The 25,031-nt window shown below is 36.7% G+C and overlaps 1 protein-coding gene across 8 annotated transcripts in view; it reads right to left on the bottom strand.

The window, feature by feature from the left end:
* SHANK2 (SH3 and multiple ankyrin repeat domains 2) overlaps positions 1-25,031 on the bottom strand; it is a 352,030-nt gene that overhangs the window by 111,274 nt on the left and 215,725 nt on the right. The gene's annotated exons all lie outside the window — the stretch shown is intronic.

The raw sequence follows: 25,031 nt of genomic DNA, 5'->3' as shown, positions 1-25,031 counted from the left end.
GTTAAGTGAATAAGCAATAGAAGCAGAGGCAAGGGAGTATGGACAGGGTTTAGGATTAAAGCCCGTATCGTTCAGTTCCTGGACTGCATTCAGTTTGAGGGAAAAAAAAAAAAGATAAACAATGTTTATCAGCAGAAGAAGCAAATGACATACATCAGGCATAGCTCATACAAACATATTTTTTATATAATATTTGATAATATCCAATAATATCCAACAACTACTTCTCAGGATGAGAAGTTCAAATTATGGACTAATCGTCTTACAAGATATGGTTATCTTCAGTCTCTTAACAGTCAATATGACCCAGCTCAGTATTTATGAGGGAGTTCAGAAAAGACATATGGCAAGGTCTTGGCCACCTTACCAAGCTGCTTTACAGTATTGTGGGGTGGTAGAGGTGGGGAGAGGGAAGGAAGAAGACCACATTGATCTGTTCATTATTCATAGAATGTCAAGTTTAAACACAAAGAGAAAGGTGTGAAATTCAGAGATGTTACAAGCGTGGGAGGTAAATTTTCTTAAAGCTAAGGTACCAGATACCAGGTAACACACTGCATATATAAAACTATGAGTAAAACCCCGTTGGTCATTAATATGAACTTATTTTAGAGCTTTTGTAACCAAATAAAGGGCTGCAAAATAAATTCTTTAGCTATGTGAGGCTATCAGCATTTTTCAAATGCCTTGGAGTAACTTGTCTTTCACTTCAGGTTACAATTACATTTTGGTCAAAGATACCATGCTCAGTACACTGTAATCCTCTCCTAAATTCTTTGATGCCTGTGGGTCTCCAGTGACCTTATTTAAGCAGTTTTCATCCCAATCGCCATTCACCAAGAGATTAAAAATATCTAGATGTATTTTGATAAAGTAAATCTTTCAAAATACATAAACTATATTAAACTTCTTGAAAATTTGCCTTCCCAGACGTGCAAATACAAAAATGTTGCTTCTGTGAAGAAACTTCTAATTTATCTCACAAGAAGAGAAATTGTACACAAGGTAAAAGCAGGCTAACTACAGAAAGCCATTGCTACAACTCATGCCGTTAGTAATACTTGTTCGTATGGTTCATCTAAGAAACACTTATTCAACTACCAAGTCCTACTGATGACCACATACGCAAATAGAGATATCCTTTTATACCAAACTCTAATATTGTCCCAGCTCAAAACCAACAAACAAACTTCAGAGCTTTGTAATAATATTGGAAACTTTACCAAGCTAAATATGCAGTGAATAGCATCATCTTTTTTGCTTTCCCTCATTTCTTTCACATGGAAAACCATACAAGAAAAGCCTTGTACAAAAGTTCAAGATTAATCTAATTTTACTCTTTTTTTTCCCCCTGAAAAGCCATAAGCAGACTAAGCATACACATGTAAGTAAACTTCAAAATGAATAACCTACATTATTAAATTTTGTACCGCCAGGAGGCTTAACTGAATTGACAATTTTGTTTTTCAAATGTCTACTATTGAAACAGAGATTCTGCCTAAAAAGTTAACTGAGGAAACTGGGAAAAAGATGGTAACCAGAGTAGCCAAGCCAAACTAGAAACATTTCCAGATTATTTCTAGTCACTAATACCTATGAGGAACAAAACCAAGAAAAACACTATGTTCACAATACCAACTATGAATTGCACTAAAATGAGAAAATAAATACTCTCTGACAAAAACTAAAATGAAACAAAACCAAAACAACAATAACAAAAAAACAACACTGGACAAATAGAAAAAGAAAGTCTCAAGAGCAAATAGAACAAGAGTGAAGTGCAAGCCTCAATTTCTAGTCTTGGAAACATCTGTAAACATTCGCATTTGGAGGATTTTTCAGTAGGTTGTCCCAACTTCCTGAGATACATACACAGTAAGCCAGATGTTTCAGGTTTATTGTTGTCCATTGTGATTACATGCAAAAAGTAGAAAACTGTGTGCTGATTATTCTGATCTGCCTTGGCAATAATTACACTTCTATCCATTCACCGAGGATTTGAAACTGAGGGTGGAATGCCATAGTGATTTATGAGTTATGCTAATTTAACCCATCTCTTTCCCAAAAACAAACCTATTAGATTCTTTTATTTACTTACAGTAGTTGCCTGCCAGTCATCCGTGAATTTTATATACTTACAGGAACATCTTTCTACACATACAAGATGTTATTACCTGAAGCAGTCAAACTATTGGTCAATGGAAAGCACACTGGGATACCTCCTAAAAAACATTTTCCTCACTGGGGTCAGAGCCCATTCAGCTCTGAAATTTATGAAAGTTATGAATTTTATGAACTATGAAATTTAACATCGAAAGGTTACAACTTGATGGGATTTTATCAGTGCAAGAAAATAAATTTTACTGAGCTTTAAAAATCTGGATAAATTTTAGCAAATATTTATCCTTAAAGTATTCTTGTCATCCACGGAAGTCAAGAGGTGTCTTGCCTCTATTATTAATGAGTTGGGATATGACTATCTAGTAAGTTTACTCATTTTTATATACACCTTTTTTATCTGGACAAAGCAGCATTTCTCAAAAGCATTACTTAAAAGGCCACCAGTGAGAAATAATGACTTCATAGTTAACATGATCTCAGTAATAACACAGTTCTCACATTTTTACACTTTCATATTTTTAACTAATTGCAAAACTGGTACTCTTCCAACAAGATGTGTCTAGCTATTATAGCCTTTATGGAACAAACCAGGAAAATTTATATTATAGCAGGAAGCTGGACTTGGCATTAAACTAGATTTGTTTTTTGAAAAAATAAATGGAAATAATTCTAAATGCCTGATGCTATTAGATAAGCATACTTTTTAAGACAGTATTTTTTTTTATTTGAAGGATGAGATTTAATTTCATAAATGATAAAAGAATGAGATGTTAAAGAAATTTGAGAAAGCAATGGGAAAATAAAGCATAAGAAGCAAAAATCCTGTCTCTGAAGAGCAGTCATTTATGTTAATAAATATGGAATCAGATAATGGAACAGTAAAATAATCTGAATTTGACTAAATTAAGTATGACTAAAATAATATATCAGCATAGAAAAATTAATGTTTTCTATGAAATTACTATTGAATGCTGAAAACCTACAACTGCATTTTCATTGAGGGAATATAATAAATACTTTCAGTATAGGAGAGAGTTTAACTACACAAAACATATCCAGAAGAATTAAGGACAAACACAGGATCACCAAAAACGTTTAAGATTTGGATTGAAGCTGCTTTTTTTGTTTGTTTGTTTTTTGTTTTGTTTTGTTTTCTATTCCCTATGGATCTCCCAAAATGGGGAAGACAACCTCCTGCAGTCTGCTTCAGTGCCTCTTTCAGCCTGTGCACAGGTCCCCAGGTGAGCGGAAACCCAGTGAGCAGAAACACAGCTGTTGTTTCTCCTCGCTCCCCTCCAGTTTCAGAGGTCTAGTCCAAAATGCTTAGCCATTCTCCCTTCCAGGACATTCATTTATTTGTTGACAGGTTTGTTAAAAGTCCAAACATGGGGGTGGAGCAGGAGGTGGAGAAGAAGGAAAGGAGTGGGCTGGGGCAATACAGATTGCCAGCATATTTTACATTTCTCTCTGCAGGAAGCAGAAGGGCAGGAGAGCCGTGTGCTTGAACTGCATTGCTGCTGCCTGCAAAGCTGGCCCTGCCTTGCGTGCCCCCAAAAACTCTCCCGTTTCCTTAGCAACCTCATGGAGAGGTTTGGGGCACCTCAGGCCTTGGACTCACTCAGGAGCAGGCAGCTTTTGCTCTCTTGCTGCTACCTTGAGCTAATGAGAATGAACCCTGAAAACAGAAATATTTTAGATGAAAAGAAGAAAACGAGCAGCTTAATCTATATTCACAGAAAAAGAATATATATATCTCATGCTCTCAGGATGGAGATCTAATCAGGGAATGGGTGGGATGTAGCTCTAATCTCTTTCTCAAGCAGAAAGCAACATATATATATAGCACGCTATCAATCCATCCTTCAAAGATTAATATGGGGTAGCAAAACCCTGAAGTCCTTTTGGCAGAAACGTGTTACTCTTATTAACAAGTGTATGTAAAGTTTCTGACTTGGATAAAGCCCTCGCAAGGACTGCCACCAAGGTCCAGCTTGCAAAAGATATCTGACTTGTAACTGGTTCTAACCTCCTACTTCAAGTTATAAAGGGGAAAAAGAAATCTGGTGGTATCATCTAGAGAGCATGGATAGCTGTAAACGTGCACCAAATGTTAACTGTGAACTAGTTCTGTTACTAATAAAACTGAGCCAAATTAGAGAGGAAAAAAAAAAAAAGTTAAAACGTTTAGCAACAGAACCCATATGTATTGCAAACCAGGAAGAGTTTGGGAGAAAGCCTTGCCCTAGCAGATTCAAATAATCCCCACAGCATCCAATCCTGTCTGCAGCCATTTGCTATCCCTGCACTGAGGGTCATGCTCCAGCTGCAGCAGAACAGCACGCACATAACTTGTAACTTCATGAATCCTTTCCTTGCCAACCCACCTGTCCTGCAGCACCCACACCTAACCCCAAACTCCTTATGCTTCTGAGGACTGAAGCGTCAGGCCACCGCCCTTAAATCCATTCCTGTTTAAGAGGTGTAAATCCACTGTCCAAACTGCTAGTTCAGATACCCCTTAGGTTTTACTGAATATAATGATAATTATGGGCTGAAAGAGACTGATCACAGAAGCTAGTACTCATGAAGGACTGTCAGCACACTGATGTGTTTCTACAGCATAATATGCCACATTCTCTCACCTAGAAGCTTTTAGTTTCTTTTAAAACATTACAGCTGAAGAAGGCATTTAATTTGTGATCTAAAAGTCTTTCAGCAGGTTTTTGGGATTGAGCTATTAAAATCAGTTAAATAGTACCTCTGGATTGAATAGCATTAATGAATGTCAAAACATCACAGACACTGTCTATAAAAAGAGTATATAGTTATCTACCATTACTGTGTGGTCATTGACAGAACTAATTTCCTGTGGACTTCTTAGATTTTAGGAAGCATAGATTTTTTCTTAGATTTTGGGAAAAGCAAAGCAAGCCGCAGAGCATATTTGCCAGCATCACCCAGAAACCTGCCAATTGAGGCTGGGGGAAAGGAAACAGCCTGCAAAATATAGACAAAAAGCAGATCTAGCCTGACATTTTGCTAACCTACTGCACAGGAGAACTCAGAAGTAACCAGACTGTTGCTTCCTGTACTTCAGTAACAGATACACTGGTAGGAGGCAAATGTAGACAGATTTCTGATCAATTTTAATGGTCCAGGACTAGCACATACAAACAGGAACATACTGGTGCAGCTGAACTGCACGTGTTACTGCTGTGAAGACTTCCGCAAAACTCTTAACATCTTAACACTGATAACAAAATTGTAGTATTGAAACAATCTTGCATTTACTCCCATTCTGGGAATCGTTCTTTCATTTCCTTTTCCCTCTTTCCATCTATTTATCCCCCTACGTAAAGGAGAAAGCTTTTAATCTTCTGAACTGCTACCAGTGTTTTGTCTCAGAACAGACTTTTCCAAAATTATACACCCCCAAATCAACAATCACATGAATGGCTATACAAATTATACTATAAAAAGAAAAAAATCAGCTTTAATTGCTAGCTTTTGCAGCAAATTATTTCATAGCTTACAATTCCCTGCTACAGAGAATTCAAAATGTTGTGCTGGAACTAAAGCCTGGATGAAGTGGACTACTGTATGCCTGCAGCTTATGCAGGGGTTGGAGGGGGTCCTAAACGAAACACGATACACATTCCAACATGATGAGTTCTGTCAGAGGACAGCAAATATATGCAATTATCTATTATCTTTATAAGAAGTTTCATGCACGTCTTGCTAGTTTAGCATTTAGATAACGCAGATGGAGAGGAATGATATTAAACATATAGATTTGCTTTCTATGATGCACACTGATTTGGTTAATTAGATTAACTCTATCTGAACAGTTATTTTCAGCTGGGCCTGCAAATGTATTTATTGTTTCTGCTTTGAGAGCTCATTTACACTCAACTAGCTACAAAAATCCTGTTTTGATGAGCACTACTGCTACAGCCCAGAGAGACGGACTGATTAATATGTTAGAGCTATCCCAGCAAAAAAAAAAAAAAAAAAAAAAAAAAAAAAAAGACTGACATGGGCAACTGATGACCAAATCCCCTTCCCCACAGGATTAGCCACACCGAGCCTGCCAAAAGGGCTCGAGCAGGGCTGGGGCTGCCGCCTTCCAGCAGCCGGAGCAGGGTGCCCACCGCCTGCCGGGGCCTCCCTGCACAGTTGCCAGGAGACAGTTGCTGCGTTACAGCCCCTCCGGTGCTGAAAAATAGCGTGGAGGATGCGCTGTGCTCCATGGAGATGGGATCTGTTACCGGTTGACTGCTCGGGGCTTTGTGTCCTCACTCCTGCAGATTAAGTGGTTTAGGTTTTTAGGAGGGAGCGATTTGGAAAGGTTTCTGTCCGTACGGATGGATACACTTTTTTGATCCATGCTATATATGAAAGTCAAATGTTTTCACACCCCTTCGGAAACTACACTGAGTATTCATCAGTGTTGAATTTTGTCCACAGCATTTTTCTATTACAGTGCATCCAGAAAAATTGTGGACTTTGACATTTATTGGGCAAGAGAAATATTTATTTCCCTCTTGCTCAATAAATAAAAACATATTTTAAAAATTAGTAGCAGTATTTTGTTCTCACTCAATATTAGGATACAATTTTTCCCCCTCTCACTCATAAATATGACTCTGTAGCATATGTCAGAGCTACCTGATGTAAAACATGAAGAATTTAGTTTACTGCCACTCTTTCTGCCCCTAGTAGCTGGTATCACCAGTCATATTTCTGGCATCTTTTGCAGTTTGCAGGCATCTGTATGCACGATATTGTAACTCAGCCATGAAATACAGCCACAAATAAATTTAAAGTACAGAAAATAGAAATAAAAAGTGCCCAGCCTTCATTTTTTTTTATGAAAATTTTGAGAATAACTAGATCTTAGGTAGCTGGCCAGCTGTAGACCAGCCCTACTGAAATTACTGCCTTCCTACCCGGTAAGAAGTGAGACTGGAGCTTTGACCTACGTGTGAGCACTGGACGCTACGCTGCTTATCTGGAAGACAAAGGGAAAGCAGACTGTAGGTATAACCATGCAGCTGAATGCCAACATAAGTGAGAAGGGACTCCTTCCTGACTAAAACTGATAAATTTCCATGCAATCAGACACAGATTTAGGTACTTTCTGAGTGGTTACTGATTGGTACCTGACCTACTGATAAAATTACCTGCATAACTTCCTAAGAGATTTTATTGCAACACAGAATTTTTTATTTCAGAAGTTATCCTCTGTCATTTTTCTGCAATGACAAGACGAATTTGGTGAAATAATTATTATTGGCAGCTTCATTTCTCATCTTAGAGAAAGGCTTGAGAAATAATAGAGACACAATGAGATCAAACCCTAAACAATTTTTAAATCTCTTCAAACAGGAGTTGCATTTAAAGATGATCATCCCAGCTAAGTTAGGGAGATTTGTGGTTAGAGCCAGGAATTTCCTCATCCTCTAAGCTGAAACCACAACCACCCAACATGCAGTTTTTGTTGTTCATCAGTAAAAACAGCAGGTGGAGATGGCACTACCAGTTCATCTAGATTTATTATGTGATCTAAAAAAGAGGAGGGGAAGGAGAGTAAGATAGGCTTCTTGGAAACAGTTATTTTGGGTGTAGACTAATCCACTCAGTCCTTTGTGTCTCTAGCTCGTGAGGATGGCATAAGAAGGTGTGCCACAAGGCGCTGACAAACAAGAACCTCTGAGCCCCAGGGAGCAGGAGAAGCTGCTGGGCAGAAGCAGGTCAGGCAAAGTGGTCACAATTCTTTGTGCATCCTTAAATTCATTTGGGAGCGGCCTCTGTGAAGAGCTAAATTAGGCACTGTATGCTCAGTAAAATGTCTGAAAAACAAAATTTTCTATGTTTTTAAATTCTCTACAGCATTTTAACATTTATCTCATTGCTTGAAAATTCTGTTACATCCTTCAGTAAGTTCTGAGTGCTTTGCTATCTCTGAATTATGCCTAAGATTAAAGCTGATCATTTGTGTAGATTCAACAGGACAGTTCACTGCACAGAGCATTTTAAAACTTTACTCCTTTTCCTTTTGTTTTGAAAACTGCTGATTTTTTTCTACCTTTCAATTCTTATCCTTTAAGTTAGAGGTCATTTCCTCTTACTGCACAGTAGCTTGTTTTCTAAACATATCTTTCTTTCTGAAAATCCAAACCAAAGCTAAAAGAGTCAAGGTCACTACTGATATATTCCCTGACTCCTTCATAAAACATGATGTTTTTTAAAAATGCCATTTTGAGTCTTCGAGTTTCATCTTTTTTTTACCACATTTCCAGTGATTCTGATCTTTGCAATGTTAGTACCAGTTCTTCAGTGCTGGTAACAAGCTTCATAGTTCAATTCTCAGGGTCATTTCTACGACTCTAAAACCATCGAAGCATTGTTACTTCCCATTCCTCTGCTATCAAGGCAGACCAACAGATAAACAAGAGACACTACTTCTGTTGAGAAATTTCATATCTGCGCTACCCTCGGAATATCACCTTGTCTTGATGATTTGTTACTGTTCATTTTGTCAGTCAGTTATGAAACCTATGGTGTCTATGAAACCAGACATTGCTCCTCAGGGCAGGCTTATGCTGAAATTGATCTAACAATAAACTCCTATTCCAGTGGTAATGCTTGCAGTCATGAGGCTTTCTAGGTGGTTCTTGATGGTTAAGCTGATCACTGACCCCATGCCTTTTTTTTTTTTTTCTTTTCTTAAATTTATTTCACTTTTCAGCTGGATAGCTGGATCTACAAGCTACCACTTTTGGATAACAGCACTAACTCAAGAGGGATGGTGGGAGCCTGTGCCTCAGGACACAGGTATAAGGGAGCCCCAAGAAACTACAGCCCAGACTCCAACTGACCTAAACCAAACCTGAAATTGCACCCTTGGTCTTTATTTTCAGTGTCAGGAGGAAGTAGATTCACTAAAGTTTTTATCTATGGCGTTCTCTTTCAAAAGTGCTCCCTTTTATAGGCCCATCATCTTTAAGGTCCACTGACCTCTGGCAGACCTTCCTATTTCTGGTACATTCGAAAGAAAAAATAACATGAGATTTTTTGCCTTTAACTAGTTCTCCCCCAAGGTTTATTTTGCAACAAGTATTACTGTTTTAACTCTGCAGGATTTAAATTCTTTTCTCTCTTCCTCATTCACTTTTCCAATTTTGAAAATCTAAATTCTTAATTCTAAATAACATTATATTTTTTAAAATTATTTTTAGCCATTTAATTATGCTGCCACTTTGGTGGCTGCATTCGTAATAGATGGAAGGAAGGAAGGAAGGAAGGAAGGAAGGAAGGAAGGAAGGGCAGAACAATTTTGTTTTGAAAGGTGTGAAAGGCAGGCCAGCCTGTGTGGAAGCATGCTAAATTTCCAGTTCCCAAGCAAATGCAAATACTTGAACAGCTGAAGAGAAGTTGTGTTTAGTTGAATTCAGAAGGATGTTTTATTGCTTGTAGTTTTAACTGATTATATTTTGCAAGCAAGATATTAATCTTCTGCTTAGCAAGAATGAAATTGTTTAATTTTTCACCCTTAATCTTGTTGTAGCAAGGGTTAGCCTGCAATCTGCTGTACCACTCTTTCTCCAGAGCAATCAATCTACATAAAGTGTGTGCAGACAGGTCCTTGAGCAGCAACCCAGGACAATTTTGAGTGCTCTCAGGAGCTGGCCTACCTCTCACTAAATTGATGAGTCAGTTGGTCCCTTGTGAAGCCAATCCTTCACAGAAATATTTCATTTCTTTTTAGTTTCTTCATTACTCTTTTGTAGACCAGAGACTACTAACTCAGCCCTCTTGGAACTGATGACATGAAACAGCCACGCTTCCTTCCAGACTAAGCAAAGGCATTATTAAAAGTAAAAACCAGTACCCATTCAGAGAAACTTACCCAAAAGGCCATTGATGAAATTAGCTTATTTTAGTGACAGATTGTGACTCACAAATGCATGATTCCCAACCGTTAATTTATTAGGTCATATAACAGTGGAAGAATTTGATCATAACATTATAACACAGCTGTTTTATTTCAGATGTGGAATGAGTCCAAGTATTTGATAATTATGCTGCTTCAATTAGTGGCAACTCAAGAGTGAGTTAATAGGTATTGTTTGCTCCCAGGCAGGAAGCCCGGGGAAGCTCACAAACAAGTCTGAGGATGTGCAGGTCTGCTGGGCTGATATGCAATATGCTATGTGAGGCTGCAGTATGTCAACAATATGTACCTTGCTGTCCCACAATGAGTACAGTTCACAGCAGTTAAGCATCAAAATTTACATCTTCCGGTAAAAGGGTGAGCAAGGAAGGCATAAGAGGAAGAGGGCTGTTGGATGTAATAAAGCCCTTGATGAAGACTCTCATAATGAAATAGAACTGATTAGCATATCAGCAGCGTTAGTAAGACAGATATGTTTGCAGTCTTCTGTTTGTTTTTTTTTTTTCCCACAGAAATTCAAGCCCATTTCTATGTTCATTTCCCTATATTAGAACATGACAGTTTATTCATGCTTTCTCTGTCCTTCCTTTTTCAAAATACATTTGTCTTACCCTTAAGGCAGTGACATGCTGTCAATATTTTAATAATGTTACCATAATATGATCATCTCTAGTAAGCAGCTCTAGTATTAGCGCCCTCTGATGATCTGGAAATCACTCCACGGAGAGCATAAGAAACATTAGCTTTTGGTTCACCCTGGAAAAAGCCTGCAGTGCTGTATTATAGTGCAACTGCAAATCTTTTACTTCCATAAGAGAGACAAGGATGGAGAAAGGTTGTCAGCATTAACCACTGTGGTTGCCATTCAAATTTGCCCTTGGCAGTGAAGTAGAACAGGGGAAAACAGAGAATCACACATTATGTTTTCAAATTGCTGGAGAAAAATATAGAGGAGAATCACATTATCTTTCTTTTTTACACTATCACCAACTCCCTAGAAAGTTTATCCATACCCAGCCCTGTTATTTAACAATGAGGAGTGTAATTCCACTTTCACATATGATTTACTGGCACCCACCCATTCAGAAGTTGTCACCTTAAACCACCAAATAGCAGCACAGTTTGTGAACTTTAATAAGACAAGAAAACCATTTTATCACATACACGGCAATGTCATACTGTTTTCAGAAGGTAGCAGAGGCCACCTCTCTATTTAGGCCAGTTAATGCATACTCTTCTGTGACATTTTGCAGGGCATGAAGGAGGAGGAAGGGTGGGTAGGGAAGGTTACAAAGCTCTCTCTGATCCATAAAAAAAAACCTCTTATGCTTGGCTAAGTTACAAAGGGGTTAATATTATTATTTCCCATCACTCGCATTACTCAGAAAAATCCCGGCAGACTGCCAAAACTGCCATATAACATGAACAGCCTGAAGAGATGGATACATATGGTAGCTAAAGCAGCTACATCCAGCTAATGCTACCACCAGAATTAGTAATGCTGTGAGAAGAGGGATCAGGACTGCATGTCTCCCTCTCGCCCCTGCGCAGGGGCCATGCCCTGCTCCCTCTCTGGCAGCAGGCTGCTCCCACTGCTCTGGGCAGGGGAAGGAGACAGAGGGGAAGAAAGATGAGGTGGGGACCAACCCCCCAAACATCCACAACCTCTGAACGTTTTTGAAAGAGCCAGAAACCCCAGACATCTGAAAAATGTTCACAGAACCTTTAGCACTTCTCGCAGATAGAAAACACATAGCATTGATGGACTCTCATTCTTCAGTACTGACTCTTTGAATACTATTGAGTTCTGAAGCCTAATCTTGACTATGAGCTAACATGTACCAACTAGGATAGCTCTGCTTGAACTACAGTGTTACCTATACTAATCAATAGAAGAATCAGCTGGTACATCTGGAATTAATATTAAGAACACAAATCTTCTGACATCAGAGGATGAAAGGACAGTATGTGTTCTACAAAATACAATCTGATTTTATCTTTTTAAGAAATTCTTCAAAAATAAGGAATTTAGATAATAAAAATTATTTTTGCAAGATAGGTCAGGATTTCTAGATGCTAAGGAGTGCCAGTTTTATGCTGTTTTCTACACACACACTTTATGGTAAAAGCCTTGCTTACATATTATGTTGTAGATACTGATTCAGGGCCTTAGTATATAACTGTATGTATGATTATTTTCAAATGTTTAATTTTTCAAAACAAGGACTTTCATCGTCTTCCTACTGGTATTTTTGCAGAGAGACACAGACCAGGTTTATCCAGTCCAACTTAAATGCTTGCCTGAAGCATCTTCTGAGCATCTCTGTCCCTAACATGGGACAACCTGGCCCTTGCTTAGAGTAGTTGTGGTTTGGAGTCCTTTGGAAAGAAATCTCTACAAAGAGATTTAGTTTTGTAAAGAAACGTACTGTTTTATTTTGTCTTGGATAGGTCTTTGTGATGCAGGCTGATTCTAAAAACGTCACCTGTTGAAGACTTTTTAAAGTGGAGTTCCAAACAGTCTTTCTTCAACATTTATTCTTCCTTGAAATAAACTGATATGCATTTGTACTCCACCCTCTGGTGGGTTCTCACTTTGAGATAAACTTTAAAAACCTCTTATTCTGTTTGCAGTGAATAGCATCAGGAAGACCTTATATGCAATTTTTTAGTGTCTGTAATTTTAATGGGACAGTTTTCAGAGTAAACTTTACTGTGAGACAGTTTGTTGTATGTGCAGGAGAGGGTGATAACCAAAGTAAATCAAAACTAATTAAAATAATAATTCAAGAGAGACACTTCATCCAAAGAGATTATTACAGAACAATAAAAGAAGTTGCTGTGCAAACATGGCATGTTTTATTGAAGGCAATGTTTCTCTATTCAGAACCCTATGGACTGGAAATCAAAACCAGAAGGGGGCAAAAAAGTGTTCCTGACCTATTGGAAATGATGAAATTTAAATATCAGAAGAAAAAAATCCCCAAGCAAAAAACAACACACCATTAGTAGTTTTCCACAAAGACCCTGTGAGGACAGAAATGCCAGACAACTGTCAAACCAGCCAATATGAGAAATTAGCCAATAATACTAACAGACTCAAATGTCTGCTAAAAAGGAAGTATGCTACTGAGCCATTTCTCAGTGCCAACTGAAAACACGAACACAGGCCAGCATTAGGATAAGTACTATATATATTGCTCCCAGTTGCCAAAGCCCAACAAACAAAGACAAGATTTAACAAAAAAAAAGGGCAGTCATGAGATTTCAATAAAAAGATGAAAGCCAAATGCCTACATATTTTTTCTTGACTTTACAGATTTATAACAACAATATTTAAGGATGAGAATTCAAAGTTTTACTTTTAAATAAGTATTATTTTTATAAGATAATGACAGCAAAATCTGGGGGTTTAAAAATCAAGATCATTGGAAATATAAAAACAAAAGACTTGGAAGCCTAAAAGCTGATAGCTCTGAAAATGACCAGCAAAAGATTCATGGCAACCGAACATGCCTGTTTCAAATCCAAGTACTTGCCAAAGGTGCAGAAAATAGTCCCACCAAGGGTAATGAAAAAGTGTGAAAAATCCAAACTGTATGCATCATTTTGGAAAGACTATTCTGGCCATATTCACTTTCCTTAAGTCATAGTCTGCACGCTTTAAAGAGAGCTGCTCCTGCACAATCTATGTACCTCAAACAGTAATCTAAGATAATCAGCAACAGAGCAAACTATCTGTAATACACATCTGCTTTGTATTTTAGTGAAAAAATAATTAAAACAACACAAAAACACCCCCCTTCCACAAACTCACACACCCTGACTGTATTAGCAACTGTTTAAACAACCTAAATCTCAGCCTCAGCAGTTCAATTGCAGTTACACACCTGTCCTAAGACTATAATTAACTTATGAAGCTACTGATAAGGATAAAAGTTTCCTACTACTCACAGACCGCAGTTCTCCCGAGCAGAGCCATGTGTGAATATGGTTAATATTGGTTGAATGATAACGTTAATTTCCTTCATCTGTGTATACATCAGCTGTTTAAACTCAGGCTGGCTTCTACAACAGTTTAAACTCAACTATATAAAATGCTACTGAAGTGAACAACAATATCCCTCTGAGTCTGTTCTGCCAAATGAGCTATGCAAGCGGTAAGGGGGTTCTGCTTAATCCTAGTCTTTCTTCATCTAGTTTTATAGTTTCTGTAAATATGCAACATTTTCTAAAATGTGGATTTGCAAAATTATACCAATTTTGAAAGTCAATACTTAGAATGGGATTATTTATCTACACAAAACTTTAGTCATGTCACTGATCTGGTGTTTATTTTGAGTAAATGTGTTGAAAAGACTCTGGGCTGATAATTGCATAGCAGCATTAGTTTTGCATAAAATCATCACTCAAAAAAATATTAAACAAGTTATTGTTGTTTAAAAATAAACAACAAAAAGCTTCCTAGAAAAATATATAAGAAATTTTAAATTGGGATAATGACATCTGCTTGTGCAACAAAAGCAGTAAAACAGACTATATCTAACTACACAAAATATCAAATATTTTTAAATAAACAGAAAGGCAAGCTGATATTTAAATAGCAATTATGTATGGGTTAGAATGCAAATTAAGGGGGGATTCCACTTATTCATAATTTCTCTGTAATGTTAGAAAGCAAACAGTATTCGTGTTCACAGGAACTTGATGAGTTCTTGATGAGATAGCAGTGTAACTTCTACCAGGTAACATTTTTATGTTCCAAATCCTTGCTGTTTTCTGTTGCTAAACACAAGAATTTATCAAATACAAACCCCCCTTCAGATATGGAAAAAGCTATCTACATAACCTTCCTAGTCCAGTGACAGTCAATATTAACATTAATACAACCTAATCTGTATGAAATTAATCCAGCATTTATTTGCTTCAATCTCTCTTGAAAGGGAGGGAAAAAAGGTCGGTGCCTAAATTACAAGATTTAATGTAGCTAGATTAGGTGTATCTAAATAGAGGATCCAGCCACCATGCATAGACTTCAGAGCATTTACCCATCATGAGAATGTTTTGTACTCTGTGTTTGAGCTTCCAGTAAACCAGCTGAAACATAGACACATGGGTAAGGCAAATACAATTAACATAGAGAGCTAGAACTCTGCCTAACAGAACTCTAAAATGCAATTTATCCCACCTCTTTTGTAGGGACAACACTTTGCAGCTTTTAAAAGGGCAGCAGTGCTCCCTTTTGTGCTACTGGCAGCACAAGGGTGGTTTCTGTAAATTCAGACCTGCCAAGGAGTAGCATCATGTCTCCATACTAAGGTTAACACCTTTACACGTGGGACAAGACTGATGCAGTTTGTGGCTTTTCTAGAGAAAATTACCTCAGTTAATATGCTGTGTGAGAAAAACACAGCAGCACCATAAGAAAGAAGCAAAAGGAAAAAAAGAACTGAACAGCACTTCTGGAGAAGTTTGCATGGGATAGGGGGAAGAAATGGAAAAAACAGTTACGGAAAAATGAGACTTTTGGATGAATAGTTCCATTCATTGATTCCTGGACAATATATCATTTCCTGCTCTGAAAAGCAGCCTACTTGTAAGGTGTACACTTGATTTCTATTAAAATATCTCAAATGAATTCTAAAAATGCACAGGAAATTATGGAACCAAATACCTGCTAACAAACAAAACACATCTTAAATTCAATTCTCAAACTGTATGTTATTTGCCAAAAAAACAGCTCCATAATAGGAACAATCAATAAAGCATATTTAGATATTAAAACTCTAACAACAAACTTGAAGAAAATGCTTCCAATAAACATTTTGCTGGTCACGTAAAAACAGTCCTTTCTTTAATTTAGCAGTTAAATTGAGTTATAATAAGACAGCCTAAATAAACATACCCAATGCACTGTTAACAACTCACTAGTCTGTCAACAACTACTGCCTCACACAAATCTATCAGTGTTGAAAAGCCAAGCCACAGGTTGGTTCCATTAAAAGCAATAACATTGCTTGAAGCTTGTTTGAAGAACAATCCTAAAATAAAGGATTGCAATAAAAATACTTTGTGAATTAAAAAAGGATTCTTTGATTCTGAAAAGTTTACATTTCTTTAAAAGCAAATACAACATACTTAATGCAGGACTTTGGTATCTGCCACGTAGACTCGCTTTTGAGAGCTCAAAGCAGGAGCTTCACACATATCCTAACCTATATTTAGCATGTAGGCTGGTATCAAAAGTATGCAAGGTTACAACATTTTGATATCAGTGCAAATCCAAGCTGAGTCTTCATGAAAAGACTTTTTTTGCTATCTTTAATGCCAGTTCCATAGCAACCATAAACTAGTAAATCGTGGATATTTCATGGTAAAGTTTCTTTCTGCAATGACTTATTCTGCCCAGGATTTTCATGATTCTCTCTTAACTCTCTTCTTTATTCCGTACAACTATGACATTTGACCAAAATCAACACTTTTTGTTCCAGACTGTAAATGGACTCTTCTATTTACAAGCATCTTTTTTGTAAATTTTCTCTTCATCACCAAGTATTTAGCTGCCTAATTTTGCCCTATTAAAAGTTCATTCTTAAAAAACTCCATTAAACCTTTGATGTATCTGCTAGGATAATTTTCAGCGCTCTGATCAGCAAAGCCTTCAGAGACCTTCACATCCAACCACATCCAGCACCTCAAAGTTGCCACTTGGCATGAAGACTATCCCAGAGTTCTTATTTTGAAAACAGAAAGGCAAAACTATCACCAGGGAGAAATAATGTTTCTGCAACGAGTGAGAACTTTGTACGACCAGGTGGGGGAAATAGAAATCCTGCTCCCCAAATTACTGCTAGAATATATGAAGCAAAAATGAAGCAGAAGACAGAAAGGATTATTATTCTCTACTGTATACAAGGAGTCTCTGAAAATATTTGTATCAGTGTTACAATAGAATATAAAATGTAATTTCTAATCTGATTGATTTAAAACATATTTCAATTTCCTTATTAGATAAATTTGCCGACTCCCATAGTTACAAGCTGTAAGAACTGCTTTGAATGTAATAGAACAAGCCACACATCTTCAGAAGCCATCTTCTGTCATTACCTTCTCTCTCACTGCTTTCCTTCATAGCTGTACACTAAGCTCAGAGGAGCTCAGCCACTCTGGGAGAGATGAGCACCTGCTGACTGGGCCCCGTACCTCCAACACTGAATTCTTTCACATCTATTAAATCAACAAAAAAATTGTCACTGGATCATATCTCAAATTATTTTGCATCGTATGCCCCTTTTTTTATGGTTTATTAGAGAAGACAGACCCTTATACTGCACATTACATACCCTAATACTATGTAAGGACCTGAAATAGACAGAGGCAGAAGTTTGTGATTTTTCTTACATCTACAAACACAGCAGGATGAGAAAAAAGTAGGGAAGGAAACCTTCTGCTTGGTTTTTTTTTTTTTTTTTTTTTTTGTTTGTTTTTTTTTTGTAAAGTAATTAAAGGATTAATTCCAGACCCATGATCCCTTTTCCATACAGGACACATGCTAGAATCTGAATGCAAAAGAAATAACAGTAACAGGAATGTAGAGATTCTGCTAGAAGATCACATTCAAAAGTTCAGAATTTCCCTAAATCACAAATGTTTCTGCAGTTATCAGCACCCACACAAAAGTAATGAACAGCCTATTTGTGTACTAACATGAAGTGATTTATCTAGCCCCTCTGAAATATCTAAACCAGTTTATGAACCCCGTTTCACAGTATTGGTTAACAGATTATGGTTATCAAGAAAACCAAATGAATACTTCTCAAGTTCTGGAGTTTTCATTTGCTTTTTCAGGTCTGGAGGTTACAGCAAGGATGTATTTGGATAGCTTGAGACTGCATATATTGGAAAATGAAGCTATTTCTTCAGAAAATCAGAAATTTTGGTTGAGGAGGAGAAATGGGTAGGAAGAGAGAGTATGGTTTCTGCTCATGAAGCATGTGATAACCAGCTGTCAAGCAACTTCCTTTTAAATTCTGGACAGACTTCTCTTTCATGAAACATAACTACCAGGTGAACATAGCTGTTCACCATCACACAAGTTGATTGCAAAAAAAAAGAAAACTGGCAATAAAACAAACAAACTACTAAAACATGAACACACACATGCAACTCCACTTTATAGTATTTCTCTTCCTTGTAAGGAGAGACTTAAACTAAAATGCTTATCCCTCCTGAAAACAGGAAAAAGAAAAATTCCAAGTATTGGATTAGTTCTGCTGCACCACTCAGCAGCAGGAATTTATCAATTAATTCTCCACCATTTGAAACAACTCATCTGTTTTCCTTCACTTATAATTTTGCAGATTTGTAGAAACATTCCCCAGTTAGAAAAAAATGTATTTTCTCCGTAGGCACAAGTACTGTTTTTCATATAGTTCCATTCCGGCAACCAGGTTTCCATAGTATCAAAGACTAAAAAAAGCCAACAGGCTTCAGAGAAATTAATTTTAATATAATGTCTTCTGGAAATCTCTAAACTATACCTTAAAAACTGCGTTTATTTTTATGGAGTCTTAATACCTAACTTCAAGACTTAAGAGCTGGAAAAGGCAGAGTTGTATTACTGTTGCAGTATTTTAATGGAGGATAGGCAGACGCCTGCAAAAGCAAAGACTATGCATAGCTGTGCTTTCTGTGAAACACTGGATGGCCAAGATGGCTGGATGCCACTGGATCACTTCTGGGTGGCCAAGAACTGGCTATTTATAAGCAGCTTATGTTTAAACAAATTTGCTATTTTTAGAGGTTGTGTAGTAGGAAGTCAGGGAAATGCCGGCTTTCATATTCACAAGAAGCCAAAAAGCTCCCTATGGATAGCTCCACACTCCACTGATGTCCCAGGAGCTTTGGCAGCATCCCTCAGAATATAAACGTTGGCTAATTTCTCTTGAAAACAGAATCATCTAGGTCAAAATGCCTTAAGACTGATCACAGAGGACTGAATGGACACGGAACTACTTCTGACTGTTGCTGCCCTTATCACCAAAATTCCTTCCAAATCCTCCTCTCAGAGAAACATAAAAAGCAGTTCTCAGCATCAAATAGGTACTTGTTACATTTTTGGTAAATCAGATAAATAACACCATTTTCTCTTGCACCTTGTGAATACAAGCCTAATATATACCTAACGTAAAATCAAGGGTAAAGAAAAACACTTCCCAGTTTTGCTTGCAGCCTGGTTTTGTATGTCTGAAAACAGCAAAGTGACTTCATTTTTGTCTGCTTTTCAGTCTTATTTTAAAGCATGTTATTTGCTTAAGCGTGAATAACCAAGCTCTTGTAAGAACCAACTTCTTTTTTGTCTGCCCCTTTCCATCTATGCTGACAAAGCTAACAGCTTTATAGATGTATTTTTAGAATAAAATGAGATTGGTTCATCTTTTTTATGATCACACCGAGCACATTCGGAATACCATCATTTCCTGCAGGTTAGAGTCTTCATTTAAAAAAGTAAAAAGAAAGAGCCAAAAGAGTTGACATTTTTCTACAGTGCTTTTGTGCAGACCAAAGCACTTTGAAGGCACAGTACTTTCATTCAACTGCTATTGCCCATTAAAAAATAAAGTAAAAAACAACAACAACAAAAACCACAAAGCCTCACTGACTGAATTTAAGCAGAAAGAAAACAAAATACTTCTCCATCAAGTGAAAATTGATTTGAGCAGCCAGAGCCTGCTCACATACAGCAGATTCTTCAACACTCGCACCAGAGCTGTTCTTCCAAGACCCCACTGTCCAGCTTCTCCAGTCTCTATAGTTACTTGTAAGCAAAAGAGTTTCAAAACCAACACAAAGGAGGAAAGTTGCCTTTGGACTCTGACAACTTTCAGCTTAAGAAATGTTAGGGGGATGCTTGTGGTTAACAAATACCATTTACAGATGTCACCAAGAGGATTATGACTAACCAGTAAACAGAAATTATCTTTATCCTTTCACAGTTGGTTAAATCAAATTGTGTATCACTTAAATATTCAGATTTAAAAATAGTGGTGCCCAGGCTAGATGTGCAGGATCTGCTCTACCTCTGAGTTACATGTTAGTGAGAGCTCTGCTATGCTTACAATAACCATGTATGTACATGCACACAAACAGCCTCTATATTATATATATGTGTGAGTGCATGTGCACGTGCTGAAACACTGCAGTACTGTTGCAGTTTTGCAACAGTAAATCTCCTTTACAATCTAGTTTGTACAGCTGAACCCAAACCTCAAGGAGATGCTGTCTAGGAACAGAACTGCTCAGAGAGCTCAACCACGAGCCTCACTGTTACCCTGCTTAATATGCGAAGGCGGAGGCTCACTGCATGCACGGGAGGAGCAGCCAAATTGGCAGCAAAAAGCCTAATATAAGACGGTGATGTAGAGTGGACATTACTCTTTTGGTCCACAAAAAGGCCTATGTTTGACAGGTAAAGACAGCATAAAAAAATGGAAGATTTTTTTTTTTCTCCTCTTACACACAATATTACTAAATTGCTATTGCTTTTACTACAGTAGTAGGATATTGTAGGATATTACTAAAATACTGCATCAAGCTGATGTTCACACCTTTGGGAGGATACGAACAAAGTTTCAGAAAACAACTGCAAAAAATTGCAACGTGATAAACTGTTATTATGAAGACAATAACAATATCTAGGTTTATTTCAGGAAGAGAAAAAAATATCATGGTCTCCATGTAGCTTCCTTAAAAAATTAGATTTATATCTGGTGGCAGAAGCTAGAGAGGTTCACACTAAAAATAAGAAAAAGCTCAGCCACAGGGTAATTAATGAAGCTTATTTAGGGATGGAAAGGTTTCTCGATTGCTAAAGGGACTTAAATCAGTAACAGATGGCTTAGTAAAACCGCACTAATTCATCCAGCCATTGAATACAAATGTAAGACATAACATTGCTATGCTTGCCAAAAATATTCAAAATGACTATAGTCTCATTTGCAACAATGAAGTCAAAACCTTGCTTTTCAGAAAAGTTTTGAAATTTGTATGAAGTATTTAATGGAATAAAAGAAATATCTAACCTATTGCTAAATATGAAACTAAAGTTACTAGTGTGTGTGTTTTTAATTATTCCAATTATTTTAAACATCTCCCTAAATACTTATTGTTACTTCCTACAAGCAGTCAGAGGACAGATATCTTTGTCTACTAAATGATAAAACAATGCTCTTTATAGTAAATTTCTGTCTATTCTCCACTTACCATTACTTAAAGAAAAGTTTGTAGTAACGAATTCTATAAGCCCTTGAGGAAAAAGACATAAAGGAAGTCATACTCCAGACCATTCTGCATGATTCAGTACATGTGCCAACTGAATTATTCTGAAAAACTCTTCTATTATCACCTCTGGTTTTGATCTCCAAATCACATCTTGATTATTATTTTTTTTAAATTAATAATACACTTATCTACCTTATATTTTAATTTGAATGCAAACAAACAGCTATTCTACTCTGATGACAATAAAATTTCAATTTATCTGGAAAAATAAGTGATTTTATGGCACAAGAATGCAAACTGCATCCCCTCATTTAGAGAACTAAAGCATTATTCTGTTAAAATATTATAGAATTACTTTCACTTGTGAGTATTGATATTACAGTGTTATCAGTTGATATATGTACTGGGACAGACGAAAAATCCCCATACATCATATCATACAACACCTGCAAAAACAGCTACACATTCATAGATAACAACAATAACAAGTAGTTAATAATCCACTGGGTTTTAATTTAGTAAGATAATCTATATTCTACTATAGTAAAACGGAAACAAAAATTCTTCTGACAGACACAAAAAACTCTTTTACACTAATGGATCTCTTTAAAGATAGTTATAGTTGTATATTTCATCAAAGCAAATCTCAAAAACAAACAAACAAAAACCACCAAAAAACAAAAACAAATCAAAGCCCCAAAGCCCCCAAACTCCCAAGATTCTTTGAGTCAATTTGTAAGGCAGCTCTTTTTGAATGGTTTTTAATAGTTCCTCTGTTTATGCTTAGTTTGAGTTCTACACTAAATAAAGTTAATAAAGGTTAGGTACATAAATATTGTTAATGAATAAGAGATTCAGAGTCAGAGCTAATACATGTCCTTCCTGCAAATATATCAAGTAACAAATCAAATCAGCTCATGATTCAATATTTTCTGATGAAGTCTTCACAGGCTGGAGCAGGTGTATTAAAGCAGTTCAGTCATACTCATGAATTCACAACAGCCTACAATGGCTTTATAATTGGTGTATACCTTAATGATGGCTGTAGTTTCTGAAATCCCCCTCTAATGGAAGCCATAATGTTTTAGGTTGCATAGCACCTGCACTAACATGGTGCTTTATTTTTATCTGTCTTTTTAATTGGGCAGGTATTGAGATGAATAGAACGTCAACTAAAAGAAGTGAAAAGAAGCAAATAGGGCTAGCTATACAATCTCTCTCAGTTATAACATTCAAGTCATAACCATACTCCAATTCTGATTGTTTATCAAAGCAATGAAAAATCACATGAATTGATAATTTGAATTGCTTACGAAAATACACATATAATCACAGCTGTCTCTGGCTAACTGTTTCAACTCTAAAACTACTCATACACTTTCCCATTACAATTTATTTGTGCTCTATCCAGAAAAGCCACTAAACGTTATATATTTATCATAAAAAAACATGATCAGGTTTGAAGCAAGGATAAATATATGTATGTATATATCAGAAATTTCATCAAAGAATTAGGAAACACTGTATCTCCATAAGCAAATTTAACATTAATCACTGAAGTCCCATGTTAAAATTAATTGTATAGGTTGGACAAATCAGTACCACGTGGCTTTTCAGAAAAACTGCAAACTTGATAAAAACTGTCAGATGTTAAAGTGTACCAGCCCTCTTCCTCTTCTGTGTACCTGCTGAAGCAAGACAACACCTTTTCTTCCTTTTTTTTTTTTTTTTTTTTTTGCATAAAGCTTTTATCTGTTCTGCTCAATGTGCATCGCCTTCAGTACTGAACTACTTTAGCATGATCAGTAGCTGTTGTTGAAGTTTTTATCCCCTTTGGAAGTCCAAGAGACCATAATTACACGAGGAAATGATGTTTCTATTCACCTACACTCACGATCCTTCCTGCTTCCAAAGAAAGGATTTATCTTCCTGTCAAACCTGTCTTTCCATACAGCGAGGAAAAAGGCTCTTCTTACCTCCATGACCCCAAGTCATCGAACGTGCTTAAATAAGAGTGAAACATCCGCTCTCCCTTGCATTTCGCCCCCTGCCAAACTGGACTCTCACTTCCTTAAAGCCTGACGCTTTTCGCAAGTGTTATAAATGGGACTAATTAGGATCCTAGTTGCCCATTAACTCCCTTTTTATTAATGTGACATTTATGATAAATGTGTTATATTACTTACAAATGGTTAAGGTGGCACTTACACACACCAACATAAACTTTGGAGTCATGGAAGAAATCATTTGACAGTAAGACAGACTAACTACACCAGTTATGATAACCATGCACTGCAGCGTAGATAGAGTACATTCAACTCTGACCAGTTCAACACAAGAAATGAAGTAGTCTGGCATTCATAAAAGGGCAGGTGTACTGGTCATCTATATTTCAACAGCAGCATCTTTTTTGCATCAGTGTAAATACCCTCAAGCATGGCTCTCTATAGCTAGGCAGCATTGTGCACTACACAAGTAGCTCATAAAACAGGAAGGAAAAAAAAAAACAACCCTGCATTTTATCCAACATAAAAGTCTTCAAAACCATCAAAGTTGTGATTTCTCAGTATTATTGTATCCTCTTAATTAAATTGAAAAATTCAGAACAGAATACCCTGATGAACATAAATTACATAGAAATAGATTTGATTTGTGTGTAACAACTGCTTCTTTCAAAATTAATTACAAATATGCTGGCCTGTGTAAAGTATGGATTAATGCCCTGATTCAGCAATACATGTGCGTGTTTAACTGTTCTTCCAGGCTAAGGCTAGGAGATGATTGTCTGGACAATTAATTCTAGTTCTTTCATTTGCAAGAAAACTAGTAAATCTTTGAGCAGAATTAGCTATCCGAGACTTCTTGAATCCTTTCAGAGAGTTTAAAAAAATCCATATGCGTAGTTTTCATCCTGTAATCCTATCTACTAAGGTACACGTTATTCACCATCAAATCTATCTATGAAATCATCCAGTACAGACTATTAGAAAGACTTTCTACAGATTAAAAGCCTAACAAGAAATCAATTTCTAAAACCAAAGCATTGTTAACAAAAAACAAACAAACCAAACCAACACCTGGTGTCAAAAATCATAGTTTTGAAAGCATCCTTGCACAGAGGACATATCAGTACAATTTATAAGCCATCATCAAGCAGTTTGCTATACAGTCATTCTCAAGTAAACAAACAATAAGAAAAATGTACGTTGAAGGCACAGATAAAAATGCACATCTATTTACTTTAAAAGTCTGCTAAGCCTGTTCTTTCATTGTTACAACTATTTAAAAACAATCATCATGGGAGATCAAGGCATGCAACAAATGAAAGGTGTATATTCTGTCCTCTCCTGAATGGAAAGGCCAGGTCTGTAGAAATAAATGCTATGACATCAGTAAATAGTTTAACAAAATAGATATTTGTACCTGAAGAAGGGGAAAACAAAACAAAACAAATAGATTTTGCAGATTTGAACCACTCTGAAAGACCTATTTTCAAAGAACCACAGTATCACTTTGTTAGTCGTGGAGGGGTTGTGGGGAAAGAGGAAGAAAATCCCCAAACATGATTTTGTTGCAAACTGCCAGGTAACACTAGAAAGGAGTACCAACTATTACAACAAAACCTGACATCCCAACCAAAATTCCTCCAAAATACATAAAGTGATGACATTTT

The sequence above is a fragment of the Anser anser genome (genome assembly GCF_964211835.1).
Source record: "Anser anser genome assembly, chromosome: 5".
In the NCBI taxonomy this organism is placed as follows: domain Eukaryota; kingdom Metazoa; phylum Chordata; class Aves; order Anseriformes; family Anatidae; genus Anser; species Anser anser.
Note: the sequence above shows the minus strand (reverse complement) of the source record. Positions and strands in the feature narration are given on the sequence as shown.